Source organism: Mustela lutreola, chromosome 1 (assembly GCF_030435805.1).
Source record: "Mustela lutreola isolate mMusLut2 chromosome 1, mMusLut2.pri, whole genome shotgun sequence".
NCBI lineage: Eukaryota > Metazoa > Chordata > Mammalia > Carnivora > Mustelidae > Mustela > Mustela lutreola.
In genome coordinates, this window is record NC_081290.1 from 173788200 (window position 1) to 173804865 (window position 16666).

Consider the following 16666-nt stretch of genomic DNA (forward strand, 5'->3'; position numbering starts at 1 on the left):
CATCAGGACTGTTTCTTAGGCTTCACTGGCATAAGAAAAGGGTTTTGATAGTCCAGGGTATATCCTGACAAAAGCAAAGCACGGTATCTATGAAAAACTAACCACTCAGAAGAGAACAAGAGATAAAAGGCCAGGCCGACCTGACCCTGCAGGATAGGTAAGGTTGGTCTGGCAACAGGGTTAGAGGGGAAGTGCCCATCTCCTGCTAGAACAGCTATAGAAGACCCCTTTGCGAGATACCACCATGAGAGGAGAGCAGTAGGTGCTGATGATGAAGAATATTTTAATCAGCAGAGAAGGTCAAAATGACAAAGTTCCAGGATCAGAGTATACCTATGGGATTATAAAATAAAAGTAAATAAAAGATTTTTTTGAAAGGACTTTTTTTAAAAGGAATTTAAACAAAAGTCCTTTTTAAGAGACAGTTGGCTGTTTAAACCAAAAGTACAACTCACTGAGAGAATCGCCGCATTATTTATTGGGGTAGAAAGGACCTGGAATGTAGAAAGACCCATTCTGTAGAGGAAAAAATAGAATCACTAACAGGCCTCATGCCTTGCCCAGCCAGTGGCTAGAATCCCTGCCTCATGAGACCCTGTGCTAGCAGGCCGCTAGAACCATCTCAACTATGTTAGTCTATCTTGGAAGCCAACAAGTGTTTGCCCCGTTAAGAGCACGGTAACAATCAGTCACGTTATGTTATAATGACTGTCGATATCTTTAAAAGCCTTGTCAAGTTCCTTTTTGAGTAACCCTCACCCCAACCCTAGAGAAATTTATCTGTGGTTCACCTCTTTGAAATACCTTACTGTTCTTCCACATTATCCATAGCAAAAAAAAAAAAAAAAAAAAAAAATCTTTTTATTAACAAAGTGTTCAGAAGGTGGCGCCACTGTAAACAATGAGAGTTTTCGCTGCTGGGACACCTTTGTTGCAGAAACAGCTGAAAGCAATCAGGTCAGACAGAGCCAAGGGCTGGAGGGATTTTTAAAATTACAAAAACCGAACCAAATCATACCAAAACTAAAATCATATCTAATGGCCAAGATTTCAAGTTTGCTACTAAAGGTATCACATTCTCCTAAGACATGCGTTTGACTTGATCAATATATTTGTATATTTATATTTGAAGAAGAAGGAACTATTTGATGCAGCAAATCCACGTTGATTAAAAATTAGCAGATATGAAGATGGCGGAGAAGTAGCAGGCTGAGACTACTTCAGCTAGCCAGAGATCAGCTAGATAGCTCATCTAAAGATTGCAAACACCTGAAAATCCATCGGCAGATCGAAGAGAACAAGAACAGCAATTCTGGAAACAGAAAAACAACCACTTTCTGAAAGGTAGGACCGTTCGGCAGAGAAGTGAATCCAAAGCGACGGGAAGATAGACCCCGGTGGGAGGAGCCGGCTCCCGGCAAGCCGCGGAGCAACCGCGCACTAAATCAGGACTTTTAAAAGTCTGTTCCGCTGAGGGACATGCTCCAGAGGCTACCCGGCGCAAAGCCCACACGAGGTCAGTGTGGCCTCAGGTCCCGCAGGGTCACAGTAGGATCGGGGGTGTCTGAGTGTCGCAGAGCTTGCGGGTATTGGAACAGGAAAGCGGGCTATAGAGACAGAGCCGACAGTAAGCTCGCAGCTCGGTGTTACCTTGAACCGGTCGCAGGCTCAGTGAGCTCAGAGCGCGGCCGGAGGTCAGGCAGACGGGAGTAACTGGGCGCTGTTCTCTGAGGGCGCGCTGAGGAGTGCGGCCCTGGGCTCTCGGCTCCTCCAGGCCGGAGACCAGGAGGCCGCCATTTGTATTCCCGTCCTCCGGAACTCTAGGGAAAGCGCTCAGGGAACAAAAGCTCCTGAAAGCAAACCCGAGCGGATTACACACCCCGGCCCTGTGTAAGGGCAGTGTAATTCCGCCTGGGGCAGACACTTGAGAATCACTACAACAGGCCCCTCACCCAGAAGATCAACAAGAAATCCAGGCGAGACCAAGTTCACCTACCAAGGAGTGCGGTTTCAATACCAAGGAGAGCAGCAGAATTCCAGAGGAGGAGAAAGCCAAGCACGGAACTCTGGCTTTTTCCCTGTGATTTTTTTTAGTCTTGCAGTTAATTTAATTTTTTTCTTTTTCATTTTTTTTTTTTTTTCTCGCCTTTGGGTAAAATTTTTTTTAAACTGTTACCTTTTTCTTTTTTAACGATTTTTTACTAGTTTATCTAATATATATATTTTTTCTTTTTTATATTTTTCTTAGGTGTTTTCTTTTTTTTTAAATTCTTTCTTTTTTTTTTTTTTTTCTTTCTTTCTTCCTTTTTGAAACTTTTTTTATCCCCTTTCTCCCCCCTCACGATTTTGGATCTCTTCTAATTTGGTTAAAGCATATTTTCCTGGGGTTGTTGCCACCCTTTTAGTATTTTACTTGCCCCTTCATATACTCTTATCTGGACAAAATGACAAGACGGGAAAATTCAACACAAAAAAAAGAACAAGAGGCAGTACCGAAGGCTAGGAACGTAATCAATATAGACATTAGTAATATGTCAGATCTAGAGTTCAGAATGACATTTCTCAAGGTTCTAGCCGGGTTCGAAAAAGGCATGGAAGATATGAGAGAAACCCTCTCGAGAGATATAAAAGCCCTTTCTGGAGAAATAAAAGAACTAAAATCTAACCAAGTTGAAATAAAAAAAGCTATTAATGAGGTGCAATCAAAAATGGAGGCTCTCACTGCTAGGATAAATGAGGCAGATGAAAGAATTAGTGATATAGAAGACCAAATGACAGAGAATAAAGAAGCTGAGCAAAAGAGGGACAAACAGCTACTGCACCACGAGGGGAGAATTCGAGAGATAAGTGACACCATAAGACGAAACAACATTAGAATAATTGGGATTCCAGAAGAAGAAGCAAGAGAGAGGGGAGCAGAAGGTATACTGGAGAGAATTATTGGGGAGAATTTCCCCAATATGGCAAAGGGAACGAGCATCAAAATTCAGGAGGTTCAGAGAATGCCCCTCAAAATCAATAAGAATAGGCCCACACCCCGTCACCTAATAGTAAAATTTACAAGTCTCAGTGACAAACAGAAAATCCTGAAAGCAGCCCGGGAAAAGAAGTCTGTAACATACAATGGTAAAAATATTAGATTGGCAGCTGACTTATCCACAGAGACCTGGCAGGCCAGAAAGAGCTGGCATGATATTTTCAGAGCACTAAATGGGAAAACATGCAGCCAATAATACTATATCCAGCTAGGCTATCATTGAAAATAGAAGGAGAGATTAAAAGCTTCCAGGACAAACAAAAACTGAAAGAATTTGCAAACACCCAAACCAGCTCTACAGGAAATCTTGAAAGGGGTCCTCTAAGCAAAGAGAGAGCCTACAAGTGGTTGATCAGAAAGGAACAGAGACCATATACAGTAACAGTCACCTTACAGGCAATACAATGGCCCTAAATTCATATCTCTCAATAGTTACCCTGAATGTTACTGGGCTAAATGCCCCTGTCAAAAGACACAGGCTATCAGAATGGATAAAAAAACAAAACCCATCTATATGTTGCCTCCAAGAAACTCATTTTAAGCCCGAAGACACCTCCAGATTTAAAGTGAGGGGGTGGAAAAGTATTTACCATGCTAATGGACATCAGAAGAAAGCAGGAGTGGCAATCCTTATATCAGATCAATTAGATTTTAAGCCAAAAACTCTAATAAGAGATGAGGAAGGACACTATATCATACTCAAAGGGTCTGTCCAACAAGAAGATTTAACAATTTTAAATATCTATGCCCCTAACGTGGGAGCAGCCAACTATATAAACCAATTAATAACAAAATCAAAGAAACACATCAACAATAATACAATAATAGTAGGGGACTTTAACACTCCCCTCCCTGAAATGGACAGATCATCCAAGCAAAAGATCAGCAAGGAAATAAAGGCATTAAACGAAACACTGGACCAGATGGACATCACAGATATATTCAGAACATTTCATCCCAAAGCAACAGAATACACATTCTTCTCTAGTGCACATGGACATTCTCCAGAATAGATCACATCCTCGGTCCTAAATCAGGACTCAACCGGTATCAAAAGATTGGGATCATTCCCTGCATATTTTCAGACCACAATGCTCTAAAGCTAGAACTCAACCACAAAAGGAAGTTTGAAAAGAACCCAAATACATGGAGACTAAACAGCATCCTTCTAAAGAATGAATGGGTCAACCGGGAAATTAAAGAAAAATTGAAAAAAATCATGGAAACAGATGATAATGAAAATACAACGGTTCAAAATCTGTGGGACACAACAGAGGCAGTCCTGAGAGGAAAATATATAGCGGTACAAGCCTTTCTCAAGAAACAAGAAAGGTCTCAGGTACAAAACCTAACCCTACACCTAAAGGATCTGGAGAAAGAACAAGAAAGAAACCCTAAGCCCAGCAGGAAAAGAGAAATCATAAAGATCAGAGCAGAAATCAATGAAATAGAAACCAAAAAAACAATAGAACAAATCAACGAAAGTAGGAGCTGGTTCTTTGAAAGAATTAATAAAATTGATAAACCCCTGGCCCGACTTATCAAAAAGAAAAGAGAAAGGACCCAAATAAATAAAATCATGAATGAAAGAGGAGAGATCACAACTAACACCAAAGAAATACAAACTATTATAAGAACATACTATGAGCAACTCTACGGCAATAAATTTGACAATCTGGAAGAAATGGATGCATTCCTAGAAACATATAAACTACCACAACTGAACCAGGAAGAAATAGAAATCCTGAACAGACCCATAACCAGTAAAGAGATTGAGACAGTCATTAAAAATCTCCAAACAAACAAAAGCCCAGGGCCAGACGGCTTCCCGGGGGAATTCTACCAAACATTTAAAGAAGAACTAATTCCTATTCTCCTGAAACTGTTCCAAAAAATAGAAATGGAAGGAAAACTTCCAAACTCATTTTATGAGGCCAGCATCACCTTGATCCCAAAACCAGACAAGGATCCCACCAAAAAAGAGAGCTATAGACCAATATCCTTGATGAACACAGATGCGAAAATACTCAACAAAATACTAGCCAATAGGATTCAACAGCACATTAAAAAGATTATTCACCATGACCAAGTGGGATTTATTCCAGGGCTGCAAGGTTGGTTCAACATCCGCAAATCAGTCAATGTGATACAACACATCAATTAAATAAAGAACAAGAACCATATGATACTCTCAATAGATGCTGAAAAAGCATTTGACAAAGTACAGCATCCCTTCCTGATCAAAACTCTTCAAAGTGTAGGGATAGAGGGCACAAACCTCAATATCATCAAAGCCATCTATGAAAAACCCACCGCAAATATCATTCTCAATGGAGAAAAACTGAAAGCTTTTCCGCTAAGGTCAGGAACACGGCAGGGATGTCCATTATCACCACTGCTATTCAACATAGTACTAGAGGTCCTAGCCTCAGCAATCAGACAACAAAAGGAAATTAAAGGCATCCAAATCGGCAAAGAAGAAGTCAAATTATCACTCTTTGCAGATGATATGATACTATATGTGGAAAACCCAAAAGACTCCACTCTAAAACTGCTAGAACTTATACAGGAATTCAGTAAAGTGTCAGGATATAAAATCAATGCACAGAAATCAGTGGCATTTCTCTACACCAACAGCAAGACAGAAGAAAGAGAAATTAAGGAGTCAATCCCATTTACAATTGCACCCAAAACCATAAGATACCTAGGAATAAACCTAACCAAAGAGACACAGAATCTATACTCAGAAAACTATAAAGTACTCATGAAAGAAATTGAGGAAGACACAAAGAAATGGAAAAATGTTCCATGCTCCTGGATTGGAAGAATAAATATTGTGAAAATGTCTATGCTACGTAAAGCAATCTACACATTTAATGCAATTCCTATCAAAGTACCATCCATCTTTTTCAAAGAAATGGAACAAATAATTCTAAAATTTATATGGAACCAGAAAAGACCTCGAATAGCCAAAGGGATATTGAAAAAGAAAGCCAACGTTGGTGGCATCACAATTCCGGACTTCAAGCTCTATTACAAAGCTGTCATCATCAAGACAGCATGGTACTGGCACAAAAGCAGACACATAGATCAATGGAACAGAATAGAGAGCCCAGAAATAGACCCTCAACTCTATGGTCAACTAATCTTCGACAAAGCAGGAAAGAATGTCCAATGGAAAAAAGACAGCCTCTTCAATAAATGGTGCTGGTGCTGGGAAAATTGGACAGCCACATGCAGAAAAATGAAATTGGACCATTTCCTTACACCACACACAAAAATAGACTCAAAATGGATGAAGGACCTCAATGTGTGAAAGGAATCCATCAAAATCCTTGAGGAGAACACAGGCAGCAATCTCTTCGACCTCAGCCACAGCAACATATTCCTAGGAACAACACCAAAGGCAAGGGAAGCAAGGGCAAAAATGAACTATTGGGATTTGATCAAGATCAAAATCTTTTGCACATCAAAAGAAACAGTTCACAAAATCAAAAGACAACTGACAGAATGGGAGAAGATATTTGCAAACGACATATCAGATAAAGGACTAGTGTCCAGAATCTATAAAGAACTTCGCACACTCAACACCCAAAGAACAAATAATCCAATCAAGAAATGGGCAGAGGACATGAAGAGACATTTCTACAAAGAAGACATCCAGATGGCCAACAGACACATGAAAAAGTGCTCCATATCACTCGGCATCAGGGAAATACAAATCAAAACCACAATGTGATATCACCTCACACCAGTCAGAATGGCTAAAATAAACAAGTCAGGAAATGACAGATGCTGGTGAGGATGCGGAGAAAGGGGAACCCTCCTCCACTGTTGGTGGGAATGCAAGCTGGTGCAGCCACTCTGGAAAACAGCATGGAGGTTCCTCAAAATGTTGAAAATAGAACTGCAATATGACCCAGCAATTGCACTATTGGGTATTTACCCTAAAGATACAAACGTAGTGATCCAAAGGGGCACGTGCACCCAAATGTTTATAGCAGCAATGTCCACAATAGCCAAACTATGGAAAGAACCTAGATGTCCATCAACAGATGAATGGATCAAGAAGATGTGGTATATATACATAATGGAACACTATGCAGCCATCAAAAGAAATGAAATCTTGCCATTTGCGACAACATGGATGGAACTAGAGCGTATCATGCTTAGTGAAATAAGTCAAGCAGAGAAAGACAACTATCATATGATCTCCCTGATATGAGGAAGTGGTGATGCAACATGGGGGCTTAAGTGGGTAGGAGAAGAATCAATGAAACAAGATGGGATTGGGAGGGAGACAAACCATAAGTGACTCTTAATCTCACAAAACAAACTGAGGGTTGCTGGGGGGAGTTGTTTTGGGAGAAGGGGGTGGGATTATGGACACTGGGGAGGGTATGTGCTTTGGTGAGTGCTGTGAAGTGTGTAAACATGGTGATTCACAGACCTGTACTCCTGGGGATAAAAAATATATGTTTATAAAAAATAAAAAATTAATTAAAAAAAAAAAGAAATTAAAATTAGTGCTACCCTATGACCCTGCAATTGCACTACTGAGTATTTACCCCTAAGATACAGATGCAGTAAAAGAAGGGACATCTCTACCCTAATGTTTATAGCAGCAATGGCCACAGTCATTAAACTTTGGAAAAAACCAAGATGACCTTCAACGGATGAACAGATAAAGAAGATATGATCCATTTTTACAATGGAGTGTTATGCTTCCTTCTGAAAGGAAGGATACCCAACTTTTGTATCAACATGCATGGGACTGGAAGAGATAATCCTGAGTGGAATAATTCAAGCAGAGATTGTCAATTTTCATATGGTTTCACTTAATTGTGGAGCATAAAGAATAACACAGAAGACACTGGGTGATCAAGAGGAGAAGTGAGTGGGGGGAAATTGGAGGGGGAGACAAACCATGAGAGACTCTGAGAAACAAAATGAGAGTTTTGAGGGGAGGGGGCAGAGGGTTGGGTAAGCCTGCTAATGGGAGTTATGGAGGGCACATATGGCATGGAGCACTGGGTGTGGTGCATAAACAGTGAATTTTGGAACCCTGAAAAAAATAAAATAAAAATGACATGGGAAGCCTGGGTGGCTCAGTGGGTTAAGCCGCTGCCTTCGGCTCAGGTCATGATCTCCGGGTCCTGGGATCGAGTCCCACATCGGGCTCTCTGCTCAGCAGGGAGCCTGCTTCCCTCTCTCTCTCTCTGCCTGCCTCTCCATCTACTTGTGATTTCTCTCTGTCAAATAAATAAATAAAATCTTTAAAAAAAAATGACAACAACTCCTTTTCCCAACATGTGGCAGGAGTCCCCCAAATGATTGGAAGCAGCCTCCATTAGAGATCAATCCACTGCAAGTTGAATGTACTCCCACTTCAAAAAGACCAAGAAATATCCAATCCCAAAACAAAGTAAGGGCCAGCTCCACCTCATGGAATACCACCTGCTCTCCCTTAGATAGTGTGCTGTTGCTTTAATAAACCTGCCTTCTGCTTTCACTTGAACATTGATATCTAATTCTCACGTGCCAACAATAAAAACAATGATGGTTTACCGTTACAATTCATAGAAAAGGAGGTACAGGGAAATTGAATGAAAGGGAATAACAAAGTAGGTTCATAAGTCAAACTTCCTTGTAAAAAAATTAACCTGAAAGAGCGTTTCTGCCACCTCTCTCTTGTTTGATCTGATAAAGAATGACCAAGATACATGAATTATAGTTCAGGATTTTGAAAAGCATAATAGCTTTATAGCAACACTTGAGCTTTTATTTATTTATTTATTTATTTATTTATTTATTGCTAACAAGATAGGTCGATTTGATATGCGGTTCCTGACAACCAACCTCAGAAGTAATTCCATCTTCATGAGAAGTCAGAAAGAACCACAAACCAAACCTCAAAATAGATTCAAAGAGAAAATACTCTTAAAAAAATTTCCCTTCCTGGGACACCCGAGTGGCTCAGTGTCTTTGGCTCACTGGGCCTTTGCGTTCGGCTCAGGTCATGATCCCAGGGTCCTGGGATTGAGCCCCATGTCTGGCTGTCTGCTCAGCAGGGAGCCTGCTTCCACTTCTCTCTCTGCCTGCTCTCTGCCTAATTGTGATCTCTGTCTGTCAAATAAATAAATAAAATCTTTAAAAAAAAAAATTCCCTTGGGCACCTGGGTGGCAGAGTGAGTTAAAGCCTCTGCCTTCGGCTCAGGTCATGATTCTAGGGTCTTGGGATCGAGCCCCACATCAGGCTCACTCCTCAGCAGGGAGCCTGTTTCTTCCTCTCTCTCTGCCTGCCTCTCTTCCTACTTGTGATCTCTATCAAATAAATAAATAAAATCTTTAAATAGAAAATTTCCGTTCCTATCAGAAGCAGACCAAACCACTAACAAATTCCCCAGAAAGCTTCATCTAAAAGGTTGTACTTTCTTCAGACACCCAGCAGGACCTTCTTCTCTGGGCCTGGTATTTCTTCAATGGCCTATTCCAGAGAATAAGACACTAAACTACTGAGCGCCATGGGCCTCAGAACCACGAAAGACATGATGAGGGGCACAAAGCACGCCTCTGGTCACCAAGATGGTATGTAAACGTTTTCTGCTTTTCTGCATTTTTCAAAGCTGAGTTTTTAGCTGGTGGCCGCTCCTTTAGGATAAATTGCTGATACCGTATAGTAAAAGCTATTATATGATCTTTTACAAACCATTTCCTATCTTTGCAATCTCATGAGCCAAGAAAGACACGGATTATTTAAAACCCTGAAGACAGTGCTATTGCATTTAAATTGCCTGTAACCTTTGTGTAATAGCTTTATGATGATAGATTTAGTTAAAATATAACTGTTTTAAATATTTATTCTCAGTAAATGATTTCAAACTATGCTCATTTAAGTAAGTTGTTGCATAATCCCATATCTATTAAAACATAGTGCAAGGACCAATGCTGCGCTTCCGAGAGAACCCCAAGCTCTTTTTCTAGAATGGCCATATGCGTATGTATCAGGCGTCCTCTTTTCAGTCCCTTTGTGGAGCACCTACCATGGAGGTCATGTAATAACCAATAACCAAAAAACAAACAAAAAACCCAAACATCCAGGTCGAAGTGCTTCTCGCGTACCATCATGCAATGGCGGACCCTGCCTGGAGACTAGGAGACTACTCAAAGAGATCGCGGGCAGGCATCTCAGCCCAGGCCAGTGCTGGGGAAGCTGGTTCCCGGCTTTGGGCACAATCAGGAAGCCAGCGAAGTGACCCGAGAGTGCAGCCGGGTTTAGGGCTGATGATCTTTTCGCAGCCAGGCAGCACGCGGATACCCGCTTGGGGAGCCAGGCTAGGAGGCTGCACAGCGCTGGCGCTGGCCACGCTAGCAGGCCCCCGGGACTTCGCCGGCGCCTGTGCCCCGGGCCCGCTCCTCAGGATGGAGGGGGAGGGGGTCGGGGGCGGCCCCGAGAAGGGGCTTTGCTAATTGCAGAAGCGGGAAGTGAGCTCGCGGAGGACGCGGCGGAGAGTCTGAGAGGAGTTGGAGGGGCTGGCGGAGGAGGGGCGCGCAGCGCCACAGTGCTGTGCTGCGGCCCAGTCGGGACTCAGGACCCCCTGCCTTGCCGCCCCTGCACTCCCGAGCTCCAGCCCAGCCCCTGAGGCCGCGCTGTCTGGCTCCCGTTGCCCACTGCTCCGCCCTGCCCCATGGCTTCCCGGAGGACCCTCTGTGAGCAGGTAAAGTGACACCGCGCCCTGCCCTCACCTGGAGCAGAAAGCACGGGCCACGAGCTCGCGGGGGTGTCGGGAGCCAGCCTCCAGCGAACCCCGGGGCAGCGGGACCACCCCAGAGGACACGCCGCACCCGGGACCCCACGGGGTCCGGCCGGGGACAGAGCCATGCGAGGTGCCCCCCGCCAGCGAGTGCAATAGCCCCCATCGTTTGGCACCCCCACGCGGGTGCCGAGGACCCCCTTCCCTCATCCCGTGGCGTGGCCCCGCCACTTTTGTTCTGGACTTGGGATCCCAGGTGGAAACTAGTCCCTCAGACCTCCCTGGCAGCAAGGAGCTCAGGGAGGGTTTTTCGGTTTTTCAGCCCGCCCTGGCTCTTCCTCTCTCCACATTCACATGCCTTCTCGCGTCCCTTTCCTCACCTCATTGTCACTTTTATTAAATGGTTTTGTTCTGCATGTTGACCGGCAGAGCGGTTTCATGAATGAATATACAGGAAACTGAGTCGGAGCCCACCTGTTAGAGCCCACCTGTGGAGGCCTTTCATTAGAATGGTCTCTGGTTCTAGCCTCAGTTCAGAATACTGCGTGTACCTGAGGACCGAGTCCAGATGTTTCTTACATCTCTGACTTGAATTTGAAATCCTAACGTCACTATGACCTGGGAAGCCGAGGTCCACAGCATCTTCATCTGAAATTCCACTAGAGCTCCCATTTACCTAGTGCCCAACCTGAGTCTGTTTTCCACTACTGTCAGGGTTCTAGAAGTTCATGCACTGCCCACCACTGACAGTAGGGACATCTCTCTGTCCAGATTTTCCCTTTACATAAGGAGGTCAGTTACAGGAGATTAGGGCCCACTCTAATGACCTCATTGTAATGTGATTGCATATGTAAGGACTCTAGTTCCAAATAAGGTCACGTTCTGTGGTACCAGAGATGAGGACAGCAGCAAGGTTTATGGGGGTAATGCAGGTCAGCTCTTAACAGTCCACTCTCTGGCTCCCCAAATTCGTGTCCTTCCCGTGTGCAAAATACCTTCACCCAATGCCCTCCAAAGCACTAATCATCCCAGAATCAACTCAAAATCTGAAATCTCATCTGTCCTCCTCCACTCAAAGACCTAGATCTCACCCAGACCATGGGACCTGAGGACTGCATCCAGAAGCCACAGTCTCCTGGTAAAGCTGCCCATCAGGTCCTGACATCACCCTCATTAATCCCAGCAGCCAACGGCCTACAGTTCCCAGAGACAGTTTCTCAGAGGAAGTTTGAAGACCACCTCAGAGGACGCTCTTTGGGAGTGAATGAAGAGGGAAGGGGGTCAGAGACTCCTGCCATTCCCAGGGCACCCAGAACCCTGGGTGCTTTCTAGTGACAGATTCAAGGCAATTCTTTGACTTTGGGACTTCAGAGTTAACTTAGTTTTCATTTGTGATTATTATTTTTGTGTGGGGGCCATAGCTTTTCTTTTGAACTATGGCTGTTTTCACTCCCGGTTCTGAAGAAGCCCCTAAATCCTAACCCTGTTGAGGACTCCGAAAGCTCTCAGAGCAGCAGTACTGGGGGACAGTGTGGACACATGGTTTGGTTTCTCCTCTGGCCTGATTCTGCGGCAGCCCCGCTCTGTCCTCCTCAGAATTCAGAGCAATAGCTGAATAAGTGGAGAAAGGACCAGGGGGTCAGGAAGGTGGCCACCGAAGAGTGACTTCTCTGGAGGGTGGCTGAGCTAGCGAGTGAGCGTGTTAGTCCAGCTCTGCCTGCAGTCTGGATGGAGATGAAAAGGGGCCAGGAAAGGGGAGGAGGAGTAGAGAGCTGGGAGAAAGGGACCAAAGAGGAAATTCAGACGAAGGAAAGTAATTGGGAGGAGAGAAGGAACTCTAGATGACAGGCATGTAAGAAAAGAAAAGGGATGAAGTAGGCATCGGGAAAGGGCACCACCAGGGAAGGAGAGAGGGAAAGGGAAGAGGGAGGGAGGGAGGAAAGGGGAAAGGAAGAAGGGAGGGGTCAGCACACCAGGGCTCCCCCTGCATCTGAAGAAGAGGAGGCTGGTCCCGCTTGTCAAACAGGGTGCTCACTCTTTGGTCCCAGTTCCTGCTCCCTGCTACAGGGCTTTGAAGCAAATTAATGACATATATAAAATTATAGGGAAATGAGACCTTCCATTCCATTATGAATACAGCTTTTAAAATGGTCTCATGAGGCAGGGATTCTAGCCACTGGCTGTGCAAGGCATGAGGCCTGTTAGTGATTCTAACTTTTCCACTGCAGAATGGGTATTTCTACATTCCAGGTCCTTTCTACCCCAATAAATAATGCGGCAATTCTCTCAGGGAGTTGTACTTTTGGTTTAAACAGCCAACTGTCTCTTAAAAAGGACTTTTGTTTAAATATCTTTAAAAAAAAAGTCCTTTCAAAAAAATCTTTATTTTTTATTTTTTATTTTTTAATCCCATAGGTTTACTCTGATCCTGGAACTTTGTCATTTTGACCTTCTCTGCTGATTAAAATATTCTTCATCAGCAGCACCTACTGCTCTCCTCTCCTGGTGGTCTCTCGGGAAGGGGTCTTCTCTAGCTCTTCTAGCAGGAGATGGGCACTTCCCCTCTACCCCTGTTGCCGGACCAACCTTACCTATCCTGCAGGGTCAGGTCGGCCTGGCCTTTTATCTCTTGTTCTCTTCTGAGTGGTTAGTTTTTCATAGATACCGTGCTTTGCTTTTGTCAGGATTTACCCTGGACTATCAAAACCCTTTTCTTGTGCCAGTGAATCCTAAGAAACAGTCCTGATGAGAGAACCAGGAACTCGAACAGATCATATTTATCCTGAATGTTCCATCCAAAATGAAGAATACATTTCTGAGGAGCCTCAAGATCTCTGAGAAGGGAAGTTTCACCAACTCTGTCATGTAGGGGCATCAATTCCTATTCTGTGTCAATTTTCCTACTTTCCCAGCTAATAATTCTCTACCTCAGAAAGCCCACTCTCAACCGTTTCCTCTCTCAAAGGCAGTTGCTCTTAGAGTCCGCACATGGCACTTGGGGCCTGCTGATCGTTGGCTACTGCCCTCTGTACCTTGGGTCTAACAGCTTCGGGGTATCAAGATGAGAATGTCTCTTGTTCTAAGACTTAATATAGATGGGTGCACATGGTAAGCAATAATCACTTATTTTGTTGATCCAATTGTTCGACCTTTACTAATTATTCTAGTACCACAGTTTACTTGTTCTAAGATTTGTCCTCCCCCCCCCCCATTTTAATATCTCTTAAGGTGGCACTCACCTTGCACTTGATGACATATCCTAGTTTAACTGACAGCATTTCTCTTTCTTAGTCGAACATAAACTAAAGTGCATCTTACCCTTGATGAAAGCTAGGATGCAATTAAATACACTATTATGGTTACGATTCTGATATTTGAAATCCTCCGGTAGCTCCCTGTGCCTCCACTGTGTAGTACCTCACCTCCTCGGCATAGTATACAAACAATCTCACCCCAGTGTTAATCCCCGTGCTCAACCTCCATCCCCAGGTGATGCTGCCAGATCAGCTGTCAGTTATCATGAACTTGCTGTAGTTTCCTGAATGCACTGTGCTGCCTCCTGGCACTTTGAAACTTGACAAACTCATCCTCATTCTTCGCTTTGCCCTTGTCTATCACCTCCCCTGAAAATCTGTTCCTAAGTGGCTTTACCCAGCTCCAACCTAACCTTGGCAGTCTTTTCTCTCCCTGTGGTAAAGCCTGTCACACTGCACCATGGACATGCCGGTTGTCCCCTGAGAAGGGAAAAGGGACAGTGAGGGCCCCCCAGCATAGCAGCTCTAGTGCAGAGCCCCATGCCTAGCTTGCAGGAAATGCCAGATCATGAAGACAAACGGAGATCATCCTCTGGCGAAAACCAGCTCTTCTTTGCCTACCGCAGGATCTGGATCATTAAAGAGCAGCCAGTTATTATTGCTGTTTTTCTAGGGATTTTTTCCCCAAATTTTTCCCAGGTCTTTATTCTTATTATAGCACTTTAATTCAGGCTTCAACCACTTCCTAGTCAGATCAGGTGAAATCATTTTCCTTCCCATACCCTCGATGTATTTCACACCTAGTAATTCTTTTTTTAAAGATCTTATTTGCCCATTTGACAGACAGACCACAAGTATGTAGAGAGGCAGGCAGAGAGAGAGGGGGAAGCAGGCTCCCCGCTGAGCAGAGAGCCTGATGTGGGGCTCCATCCCCCGACCCTAAATCATGACCTGAACCTCCATGCTGTTTTCCAGAGTGGCTGCACCAGCTAGCATTCCCACCAACAGTGTAGGAGGGTTCCCCTTTTTCCGCATCCTCGCCAGCATCTGTCCATCCTGACTTGTTGATTTTAGCCCTTCTGACTGGTGTGAGGTGATATCTCATTGTGGTTTTGATTTGTATTTCCTTGATGCCCAGTGATATGATTTTAATTTCTTAAGGAGTCTCCACACTGTATCCCAAAGTAGCTGCACCAACTGGCATTCTCACCAATAGTGTAAGAGGGTTCCCCATTCTCCACATCCTCTCCAACACTTGTTGTTTATTGCCTTGTTAATTTTGGCCATTCTAACTGTGTAAGGTGGTATCCCAATGTGCTTTTGATTTGAATCTCCCTGATGGCTAATGATGATTTACATTTTCTCATGCATCTGTTTGCCATTTGTATGTCTTCTTTGGAGAAGTGTCTGTTCATGTCTTCTGCCTATTTTTTGACATGATTATCTGTTTTGTGTGTGTTGAGTTTGAGGAGTTCTTTATAGATCTTGGATATCAGCCCTTTATCTGTAATGTCATTTGTGAAAATCTTCTCCCATTCCGTGGGTTGTCTCTTCATTTTGTTGACGGTTTCCTTTGCTGTGCAGAAACTTTTGATCTTGATGAAGTCCCAAAAGTTCATTTTTGCTTTTGTTTCCTTTGTCTTTGGGGACATGTCTTGAAAGAATTTGATGTGGCCAGTGTCCAAGAGGTTACTGCCTATGTTCTCCTCTGGGATTTTGATAGATTCCTGCCTCACATTGAGGTCGTTTGTCCATTTCGAATTTATCTTTATGTATGTTATAAGAGAATGGTTGAGTGTCATTCTTCCATACATAGCTGTCCAATTTTTCCAGCACCATTGATTGAAGAGGCTGTCTTTTTTCCACTGTATAATTTTCTCTGCTTTGTCAAATATTTTTTGACCATAGAGTTGATGGTCCATATCTGGGCACTCTACTCTAATCCACTGGTCTACATTTCTTTTTAACCCACTGAGCCACCCAGGTGCCCCTTTTAAGCTCTTTTTTAAAAGTACAGTCATTCTTTTTTTTTAAGATTTTATTTATTTATTTATTTGACAGAGAGAGATCACAAGTAGACGGAGGGCAGGCAGAGAGAGAGAGAGAGTGAGAGAGAGAGAGAGAGAGAAGCAGACTCCCTGCTGAGCAGAGAGCCTGATGCAGGAGTTGATCCCAGGACCCTGAGATCATGACCTGAGCTGAAGGCAGTGGCTTAATCCACTGGGCCACCTAGGCGCCCCTAAGCTATTTTTAAAATTCCTGTTCCAATAACACTTGGATTGCCATAGCCTAGGATGTCACTCTATGCACACTACCATCTCCCAGTGTAGGCATCGCTTGGCCTTTTACTCTGGCGCTCAGGCGGACTCGCGGACTAGGCCAGTGCTTTCCCCACAGGAAAGGAGAGGTGACAGGATCCCTGCACACCGCCTGTCCACTGAATAGGGAGCTTTGGGGGACTGTCCCCACTCCTTCCCCTTAAACCCCGTGCCAACTCCAAGCTTCCACATCGTGGAGGAAGTCAGCATCTGACTCCCTGTTATTTCAGGGAGCTGTTGCTGCGAGTTCAGCGTAGGCGCCTGGTGGCTAGAGCATGTATGCCCCAGGGACAGGTGGCCAAG